Below are 11,228 nucleotides of genomic sequence, written 5' to 3' on the forward strand. Positions count from 1 at the left end.
GATAGCTACCATCTTCCTCCAAAAGTTAAATCCTGATGTACTTGCACACATGTACCGTGGACATACACCTTATATACAAATCCTGGGGAAAGTTGAGTCCCATTGTAGCTTATTGAGAAGAGTGAGCCTAGAACACAAACCCAGAATATTTTCTCCATATTGTCCTGGTACCTGTGGGTTTCAATTTTGGTTCTGCCTTTTCCTAGCTATGGGACTTTGGGCAAGAAACTTCCCTAAGTCTCCATTGTCTCATCTGTAAATGAGGGGTAATAATAGAATTCATATCACTGGGTTTGTGGTGGGATTAAATAACAGTGATTACATATACAAAGGCCTAGCAGAGTGCCTGGCACATTCTAGGCACTAAAGAAATCTTGGTGCCTATCATTATCATTATTATTCATTGCTACTCTTTAATCTAATGTATTGCCCTTCAAAACTTCTGCACTTAAAACTTGGTTTGCTTCCTTTTAGGATTGCTAAAAGCTGGTCAATGCTAAAAACTTATGGACAGTTTTTGATGGCACCAATGTATGTAAATTATAATTAGTCTTTGGAGGCCTAATGCTGGTAATTGGCTTCCATCAAAATAAGGCTTCTCAAAATCATTAATAGAACAGGTTATTGAGAAAGTTTGCATGGAACAAAACATTACAGATTGGGAGATGCAAAGTTGATCTTTCACATTTCATTGCTTTAATCATTACACACATTTTGAAGGGATATTCTGTGAATGTGAATAACCAAGGGTTACTTGGGCATATGTAGCAAGTTTGAGGGAATCTGCACAGAGAAGGGGAATATGGTCTCAGATTTTCTTACTGGGGTTGGAGGGTCCAAGTGTTTTAGAGGAAAGATAGCCCACAGACACGTTGCTCCCCAATGTTATATTGTGGAGTTAAACAGAGTTGAGTGTCTCTTACTACTTGCCTGAGGCAATGTTAGTTGCATTCCAAAAGTTTTGAAATACATGGGCAGATATATGATCTATGGAATAATTGTTGACTTTCCATGTGCTTTGAAAAAGGGCTTAGGAGGGCAAAGCCACTTCTTTTTCTCTCTCCCAACTTTTTTTCCTCTGGGAAGCAACAGGATTTTGACCCACTTCACATCCGCCTCCTGCCTCTGGTTTTGAAATCTGCAGCCTGATGGCTTGTTTGCTTGTTAGCATGAAAGGCTTGCCCTGGGTCTGTGCTTGCTTGTTAGTAAAGAACCAACAAGCATTGCAGTCCAAAGGTAATCACAGAATGAAATCACTTCCAGATGCTAAACCCCACTCCTGATGGTGAAAGCAGACTTTACAACTGCAGTGGACCAGGTATTCAATGGCTCTCACCCAATCCTATTAGGGTTTTGAACATGCACATGTGTTCTCCTCCTCCTTTTTTTCTCTCTCCCTCTTCTTTTTTCTTCCCTCTATTACTCCTTGCTTTCCTCAGCTTGGATCAATTTCAGCTTGAAGGGCAAAATCAAAGCTGGATATAACCCAGGCTCGATTCTCCCATAAGTATCTGAGCTCCTGTTATCTTGGGATCTATTATATGATAGCTCCCTGTTAGAGCTCCAGCCACCAAAGACAGGAGTAACTCTTTCTTCCAGCTCCATCCTCACGGCCTCTCAGAAACCCTTTCCCAGGCCACGTGCAAACATGAAGAGTATTGTTCCTTGGACAGCAGATAAAGTGGCCAGAGGGATCATTCTGCCTGAATTGCTGCAGAGCTGAAAAGGGATCACTGTCCATACTCAAATCAGAATTATCACAGAAATGAGACTAGCTGAACAGAGCTGGAATCCACAGTGGTAGAGTATGTGGGCTCAGCAGTGACATGGGAGACAGTGTTCTCATCCTCCACATGCTGAGCTGTGTCAGAGCTTCTCACAGAGAGTTCAAGAAAAGAAGGAAGGAAAGAAGATAGAAAGGGGGAGAGGGAGAAAGTAAGGCTAAAAGAAGAAAATAAATCAGTACTAAAAGAATATTATTATTGAATCATAGCACTAAAGTCTGAGAAAGAATAGAATCAAGAAGACTTTCAAAAGAGGAATTCATCATAGACATATTGATTTTCTCCTCTCCTAAAGTGAGTACCATGAAATCCAATTTCATGTCCTATCTCAGCCTTACCTGTGAAATAAATTAAGTGGCAGAATCTTTTCCTTCATTCACCAATTAGTCTCCTTCACCAAGCCTCCAATGGTAGATGTGACAATTTGTGAAGACAAGAATCTGTATGACTTGATCGTATGCATGTAGATAAAACACATATAAAACATTTGAATACAGCTAGTAGAAGAGCTTTTTTAAAAATCTCTTTTATTTGGCTTATTGGTAGTTAGTATACTTATTAAATTATTACTTCCCTTGTGGATAATTCACTACATTTTAAATGCTGCACAAATGTATTTCTTCCCTGGCAGAATAGCATGTAGCTTTGCTCACATTCAACCATTTATTCCCAGATGTTTATATCCACAGGGTCCAAGAACTCCATAAAACCCAGGATAATAGCACATTGAAAATATCTGGCCACAACCCATAAAAGAGCGTGCATAATAAAACTGTTCCCACCCGCCAATCCTCCCTTCAGTGCAAGCCTTCCAAATGTTTTAAAGTAATTTTCCAAAGGTGCAATGGGGGTGCATGCCCCAAACCCTATATTCTCACATCACTGAGACCTGAGTTCAAGATCAAATTGAGGAAGCACATGTATTCAACCCCTTTAAAAATAATCTTTTAAAACAAATCAAGAAAAAATGTAAGTTTTAAATAGCTAGTGAACAGCTAGTGTTTTCTCCACAAGGAAAAACAGAAGGTCTGTGTGTGTGTGTGTGTGTGTGTGTGTGTGTAAATATATGCCCAGAGTGATGAATGTCTTCTCCAAATGGCCAGATTCTCATCATCCTGTTTACATTTAGGCAATGGCTCCTTCTCCAATCATTCGCTAATGCTGTTTTTTTAATTTAACTTTAGAAATAGAAATTATTTAATGTCTAACTTTCAAACAGCTATTCACTTTTGAAGTATGATAATTTACGCCTGACAAATAGCAAAACTCCCTAGTTCATTCATTTTTAGATTTCTATTAGAAGCAAAGGACATCCAAAATGCTGACCATTTAAATGCCCAGTGAGTCAACAACATCTGCTGGGCCTTGTCTACTTAAGAGGTTAGAATTAGGCATACGAAGGAGAAAACTCTGCTTCTGCCTCAAGGTGGGTAGTGGGCAATGATAGGAAACTGGTTGATGTGATGTAAATGGGAGGAAGATGTAATATATGAACACACCAACACCCACCATGGCTACCCAGAGAGAGATGAATATACTTGGGGAGGTGGGAAAAAGAAAGGACTTGAGCCTGTACAGTGGAATAAGGCAGGGGACAGACAAGGCAGCAGTATAATCAGTTGTATAGTAGAAACCAAACTACATTTGAAGTCAGAAAATCTGGGGTCAACCAGCCATCCCATTACTGGGTATATAGCCAAAGGATTATAAATCATGCTGCTATAAAGACACATGCACACGTATGTTTATTACGGCACTATTCACAATAGCAAAGACTTGGAACCAATCCAAATGCGCATCCATGATAGACTGGATTAAGAAAATGTGGTACATATACACCATGGAATACTATGCAGCCATAAAAAAGGATGAGTTCATGTCCTTTGTAGGGACATGGATGAAGCTGGAAACCATCATTCTCAGCAAACTATTGCAAGAACAGAAAACCAAACACCGCATGTTCTCACTCATAAGTGGGAATTGAACAATGAGAACACTTGGACACAGGAAGGGGAATATCACACATCGGGGCCTGTTGGGGGGTGGGGGGAGGGGGGAGGAATAGCATTAGGAGATATACCTTATGTAAAGACAAGTTAATGGGTGCAGCACACCAACATGGCACATGTACACATATGTAACAAACATGCACTTTGTGCACATGTGCCCTAGAACTTAAAGTACAATAATAATGAAAAGAGAAAATCTGGGGTCAAGTATAGGCTTTTCATCTTAGTCATTTGACTCAGACTTAGTTTCCTCATCTTCAAAGTTGAGACAGTCACTCCTACCTTGAATGGTTGCTGAAGAGACCAAATGAGCTAAGAGGCTTTCCAAGTTGTGAAGTAACATGCATGTCTGCCTTATCAGAGTAGGTGAAGTTGTGTAGAGAGTTAGACATAGATGGAGCTGGAGGCCATTATCCTTAGCAAACTAACACAGGAACAGAACACCAAATACTGCATGTTCTCACTTATAAGTGGGAGGTAAATGAGGAGAACACATGGACACATGTGGAGGGGAATAACACACACTGGGGTCTTTCAGAGGGTGGAGGGTGGGAGGAGGGAGAGGATCAGGAAAAATAACTAATGGGTACTCAGCTTAATACCTGGATAATGAAATAATCTGTACAACAAACCCTCATGACACAAGTGTACCTATGTAACAAACTGCACTTGTACCCCTGAACTTAAAAAAAAAAAAAAGTTTTAAAAAAGACAGTTGATGAGATTAAAACATCCTGGAAACTAGACTCACTTTTATCCATGCCTAACACATAACTGAGTAATGATTCTCACCTTGTTTTCTTGTCTGTTAAATGGGAATTACAGTATTTGTCTTATGTGGTTGTTGTATGATCAAGTAAAAGACTATACACAAGAGATTCGTAAAGAGTGAGGAGCTCTTCAAACTTAAGGTGTGGTCACACTTTGGTGCAACACAACATGCACTCATTCATTTGTCATTTATTCAATAAACATTTGAGCATTAAGCTATGCCAGACCCTGTGAAGGCCTAGGAATATCATGGTGAATAAGACAGACTTGGCCTTGTCTTCATGGAACTTATAGTCAAGTCTGTTAACAAAGTATTTACAAAGTGAAATGGGCAAGCCCACTTTTTGAAACCATATATAAGTACAACATTCTACCATACTTACCCTTAACACAAAAAGCAAGAGTCAGGAAAGTTTAAAAATAACGAGATAAACACACTGGGCACAGTAGCTGACACCTGTAATCCCAGCACTTTGGGAGGCCGAGGCAAGTGGATCACTTGGGGTCATGAGTTTGAGACCAGCCTGGTCAACATAGTGAAAACCCATCTCTACTGAAAATACAAAAATTAACCAGGCATGGTGGTGCGCACCTGTGGTCCCAGCTACTCAGGAGGCTGAGGTGGAAGGATCACTTGAGCCCGGGAGGCGGTGGTTGCAGTGAGCCAGATGCAAGACCCGGTCTCAAAGAAAACAAAAACAAAAATAACTAGATAAACAGAGAAGAAGATTCTGTTTCAGAATCTGGGCATGGTGGCATGTGCCTGTAATCCCAGCTACTTGGGAGGCTGAGGCAGGAGAATTGCTAGAACCAGGAGGCGGAGGTTGCAGTTAGCTGAGATTGCACCATTGCACTCCAGCCTGGGTGACAAGAGCTAAACTTCACCTGAAAAAAAAAAAAAAAAAAAAGATATGTGGGGAGGTGCCCCTATTCTACATCTGGCTGATTAAAAACTACTGCAAGAGGGATTAGTGGATAATTGATCTGATTTTTTTCAACAAGTCAATGGCATAAAAAAGAAAGGGACAGAAAGAAAGAGTATTAGCAGATACTTAAGAGATAAAACCACCAAATAACATTATAACAACCACTTGTAACATATATTTTTAAGATAATCATGGAAATTTAAATATTTTCAGTGTTTTGGATGACACCAAGGAAATACTGATAATTTTGTTTGGTGTTATAACAATATACATTTATATAAAATGTCTTTTTTTTTTTTTTTTTTTTTTTTTTTTTAAGCACTTGTAGAATGAAATGACTTAATGTGGCCGGGCAGGTGGCTCACACCTGTAATCCCAGCACTTTGGGAGACCAAGGCAGGTGGATCGCTTGAGCTCAGGAGTTCAAGACCAGTCTGTCCAACATGCTGAAACCCCATCTCTACCGAAAATACAAAAATTAGCTGGGCGTGGTGGCACATGTCTGTGGTCCCAGCTATTTGGGAGGCTGAGGCAGGAGAATCGCTTGAATCCAGGAGGCAGAAGTTGCAGTGAGCTGAGATTGCAGCATTGCATTCCAGCCTTGGTGACAGAGTGAGACTCAAAGAAGGAAGGAAGGAAGGAGGGAGGGAGGGAGGGAGGGAAGGAAGGAAGGAAGGAAGGAAGGAAGGAAGGAAGGAAGGAAGGAAGGAAGGAAGGAAGGAAGGAAAGAAGGAAGGGACTTAATATCTGAGATTGCTATAAAATAAAATACTAAATAAAAACGAATAAATTATATATAAAAGGAAAAAATTTGAAGTCAACAAACGTGTGCACATACAGACGTATTTTACAACCATATCTTAAAGCCAGCATTACTCATTTTTTCCCCTTTCCTCTGGTACACAAAATCGATTACATAACTCTTTGAAGGTGAAACATTTCTTGTAATTAAGTTCATTTTGGGGTGAGGAAAGAAAACTGTAAACATAGAACATAGGGAAGGAAGCGTCCACACTTATTTCTCTGTAATAAGATTTCATTAAATTCATAGGTGCTAGCCTTGAACTGAGTGATGGAGGAAGGTTGGGTGCTTCTGGCACTGCATCTGGCTTTTGTATGGTTGCAAGGTTGTGGTGGGGCAAAGGATAAGTGGGTGGAAAGGGGTAAAGGAAGTTAAACTGCTTCACAAATGATTTGATGCCTTCAGACTTTGCAGATCTAAATCAGTACTGAAGGGATGGCCTTCACTGCAGCAAACCAGGTTATCAGATTTCATTTATTCTGCTGAACTCCATTGTGATATTCTTTGTGTAGTGACATTTATTAAATTAGCCACATAGCTACCAGCTCTCTACTCCACTTAAGGCTGCTTAAAGGACTTCTCCAGTCTGTTTCTCTGTATTTTAAAATAGATGAAGCATAACATAAGTAGACTTAATGACAAGAGTTCAAAATTAATGACAACAATGCAAACCTGATCACTTGTGTTATAGGAAAAAGCAAAACCCCTCTTAAAATACCTCAAGTCTTTTGTTTGCTGTGGTCCTGGAAATCTGGAGGTTTGAATGGTGAGTATAATAGGAACATCCCAGGCGCCATAACAGCCCCATAAATATCTCCTCAGCAGAGCCGCGTGTCTCCCCCTGGACTTGAGGAGCTTTCTTTGAAGTCACAGGGCAGAAACTGTGCACGTGGAAGAGGTATGCAACTTATTGTTATCATTATTTGCCATTGCTTTAGAAGCTTTTAAGTAATACTAGATTTATCACATTTTTCTTAGCAGCAAATTTTAGTTTCATCCAGTGTTTCTTCTGAAGCCTGAACCAATAAACTGGCTTGTCTTTGTAGTTGATCTGCCACAGTAGTTCCCATATTTTTCTGCCAAGAAGCCCTTTTAGAATCTGATTAAACGGGTAACATGACATTTATAGTTTCAAAGATTAGAACACCTGGAAGGAGGCCCAGAACTTACGCAGTCTCCTGGGAACCTTCTAGTACAAAGCAGACTGGACCTTGTTGGATGGATCTAACTCAGAGCCAGCCTTTTGCTTCCATCTCCTCCTGAGGTCCACCCCCATCTACGGCAGCCCCCTTATGTTGCATTGCCTAGCACTGCACATAGTGAGTGCTCAGTAAAGGTTTCATATCCTTGATTTAATTTGCTGAGGAGCCTAAAGTTAGTGTGCTTTGCATGTGATATAAATGATTTGCACTGGATTGCATGACATAACCATTGCATGGTAAGGGAGGCAGACAGTTACAGAACCAGATGAAAAACTTCCATTCCTGTTTAGGTTTACACCCTTGCTTTCTATCTTCACACAATAAAGTCCATCATTTATTTCTTTAAAACACACACCCACACCTTGTTGTTTTTTATAATTACAAAAGTAAAACATGCACATAGTCAAAAAAATTAGTAAACATAAGTAAGCCTGTGATCATTGGTATTAAGTTTAGCTGCACTATCATCCTATTATTTCTGTATGTGTGTGTCTATCCATACTATCTTGTACTGTTCTGTTAAAAATGTGTCTTGCATTTCTGCACACATATGCCCACTGTCTCTAAGGCTCCTTTGAAATGATTTTTAAAAGATTCATTTTTAAATTCAAACCACTATGGCAGTGAAAAATGGGACTGAGAGTGATCAATGAATCAGGAAATTTGAAGGATTATCATCCAAAGAAAAGAAAAGGCATCTGGTAAGTGGAGAAGTTGTGGCAGAAGTGACAGAAGCCCAAACTCTAAGAGATAAAGGCTGACCTTTGCAAGCCCCACCCCCGCCGCCCCCAAAACAATCCTAGTTCAGAAATTACAAATTAGCCTGAAATGTTAAAGAACTGTATTTGGGATATATGGGATGGGGGGAGTCTGTCTCTCAATAGATAGAATAACTACTGAGGCAGCTCTTGCCCTCCAAAGGATGTAGGAAATATGTCTAGGAGGGCCACTGATGAGGGAGTTGTGGGTCAAAAAAGGGACTCAAGTTTGAGATAATCTGGACCCCCATAACAACGCAGGAAAAAAGGCAGAGCCACCTAGCATTGATGACCTTCACCCCAGAGATAAGTCTTCCTGACTCTGGCAAATTTTGAGGAACCTCAGCCTGATTACACACTCACCTCAGCATCGTAGAGCTCCAGTAGGCAACAGAGCAGTGTACCCAAAGTTCTGAGGGAAAGCAATTTTGAACTTAGTTTTCTACATTCAGCCAAATTTCAATGAAGTGTGAGGGTAAAAGACAGCACTTGTAGACACATAAGAATTCAGTAAGTTTAGTAACTATACACTCAATAAGAACAAATTACTTGTGAAGTAACACAGCACAATCAAAAAATAAGCCAAGAAAGCAGAAAAAGATGAGATACAAGAAGCTTCAGTTACGTAAAATGACCCAGAAAGATTTACAGAGGTAAAAAAGAAATTTACAGGTCATCCCTTAGAGAGGGATACACGTATTATTCTTCTTTGAGTGACAAAATGTTTTAAATTAAGGATTATATTTTCTTCTCTATAGGTTCAATCATATTTATTTCTAGAGAGATTATATTAAGGTAATACTTATTTTAATTCTTTTTTGAGACAGAGTCTCACCTGTCATCCAGGATGGAGTGCAGTGGCATGGTCATGACTCACTGCAGCCTCGACCTTCCAGGCTCAAGTGATCCTCCCACCTCAGCCTCCCGAGTAGCTGGGACTACAGGCACATGCCATCATGCCTGGCTAATGGTAATAATTTTTATAAATGTTTCACATAGGTTTTTTATTATTATACTCAACCTATAGACAAAGAACAGAATACTAAATTATGATTTTAAAAGCTTGTAATGACTATAAATGCTGATACAATAAAAAGTAGGAGTTCAACAGAAGGAAAGACAAAAAGCCACTTAAGTTCTAAATTCCTCACATTTTGTACCTAGAGACCAAAGGATAATGCCTGAATTTGATAAAAACAAGAAATAGAAGCATAATTATTTTTGAAAATTACAATTAAAACTGTTAGAATCAGATGCAGAAATCATTAGCAGCATAGAGAGGGGGCAGTGGAGATTAGGGAAAGGGAAAACTTAGTTTTCATTTCACATATCCCTCTACAGTGTGATTGTTTTAATCACGTGTAGCATTACCTTCATAGTTACATATCTTGAACCTATTTCCAGGTGTAACCCAAATGTTACCAGCTTGTGGACATAACTGAGGTCACATTTATATTTATGCCCAAATTGTAATGGTGCTAAGTCTTCATTTGCTCATGCAGGAACTTAGCTCCCAGTTAGTGCTTCCCAGTTATTTCTTGGGGCCCCTAAAATAATCACTCTCATATAGGCATATCAATATCTTTCAGCTCCAACCATTATGGTCCCTTTTGCTATGTTCTTTCTCCTCTGCTTCTTTGCACTTGATGTATTCTTGCACATCATTTTTAATGACAGTCATCATTTCTTATCTTTAAAAGATCTTCAAGTACTTCTTGTCTCCCACTCCAGACTTTCTTTTTTTTTCCCACTCCACACTTTCAAATTAAAAGTCAAACTTCTAATGTAGAAAATGCATAGGAGGTACAGGAAGAGGCTAAACAATACAATGAGGAAACAACCAAGCACATTCAGAAGGTGTGACAGGCTGCAGGACAACTGGTTTCATCTTTTCAATTAGTCTATGTTGTAGTTGGTGCTAGGTTCAAATTAAGACTTAAGGGAAACAACAAGATGCCACAGGGTTCTGCATTAGATCCTGTAAAGGACATTTTGGGGTCACTGGGAAATTTGATTTTGATCTAGTTGTTGTATGGGATAAAAACTGAAAATATCCCAATGGAAAGGTGGAGATTATTGACTGATACAGTTTGGCTGTGTCCCCACCCAAATCTCATCTTGAATTGTAGCTCCCACAATCCCCACATGTCGTGGGAGGGACTCAGTAGGAGGTAATTGAATCATGAGGGTGGGTTTTTCCCATGCTGTTCTCATTACAGTAAATATGTGTCACAAGATCTGATGGTTTTTAAAGGGCAGTTCCCCTGCACAAGCTCTCTTGCCTGCCACCATATAAGACGCGCCTTTGCCCCTCCTCTGCCTTCTGCCATGATTGTGAGGCCTCCCCAGCCATGTGTAACTGTGAGTCCATTACACCTCTTTTTCTTTATAAATTACCCAGTCTTAGGTATTTCTTCATAGCAGTATGAAAATGGACTAATACAATGACTAAAAAATGCAAGTATAGTGTGAACTCATTTAGCAAACACACACACAGAGGGAAAGATGTGGAATAATATACACTAAAAATTAATGGTAATGGCTCTTGTTGCTTAGGAATATGATATTTTAATTATTAAAATGTTTGTCTTTATTTTCTAATTTGCTACCATATGTACTGCTTTTGTAATAATAAAAGAACTATAAAATTCCCCTGTGAATTTACTTTGTGAACTCTCATCTCTATTGTCTTTGCCTTGATCTTGGATTCCTTCCTCCTCTATCAACATTTAATCCATGAGGAACAGAATGGGTCCTCCCATCAGGCTTCCTTTCTCTCCATCAGTATTTTGTTCTCAGAAATACAGAGGCTGTACAGATAAGTGAACTGGTTGACTAAAGCCAGTGAGTCACACAGCTGGGAGTCTTCCCAAATTCACCCTGTTTTAGATAGACTCCTACACCACATGCACGTGCACACCTTGTGTTTTTAATTTCTCACATCACCATGGGAGATACATGACTATCTGAGGGTCA

General features: G+C 39.6%; 1 long non-coding RNA gene across 1 annotated transcript in view; it reads left to right on the plus strand.

The window, feature by feature from the left end:
* Positions 1-10,909, plus strand: part of LOC114679550 (uncharacterized) — a 106,861-nt gene extending 95,952 nt beyond the window's left edge. Inside the window, exons 5-7 of the long non-coding RNA XR_013396240.1 lie at positions 7,115-7,190; positions 9,080-9,222; positions 10,472-10,909. This is a non-coding gene — a long non-coding RNA (uncharacterized LOC114679550). The remainder of the gene's footprint in view (positions 1-7,114; positions 7,191-9,079; positions 9,223-10,471) is intronic.
* Positions 10,910-11,228: the final 319 nt, after the last annotated feature.

This window comes from Macaca mulatta, chromosome 7 (genome assembly GCF_049350105.2).
Source record: "Macaca mulatta isolate MMU2019108-1 chromosome 7, T2T-MMU8v2.0, whole genome shotgun sequence".
Classification (NCBI taxonomy): Eukaryota; Metazoa; Chordata; class Mammalia; order Primates; family Cercopithecidae; genus Macaca; species Macaca mulatta.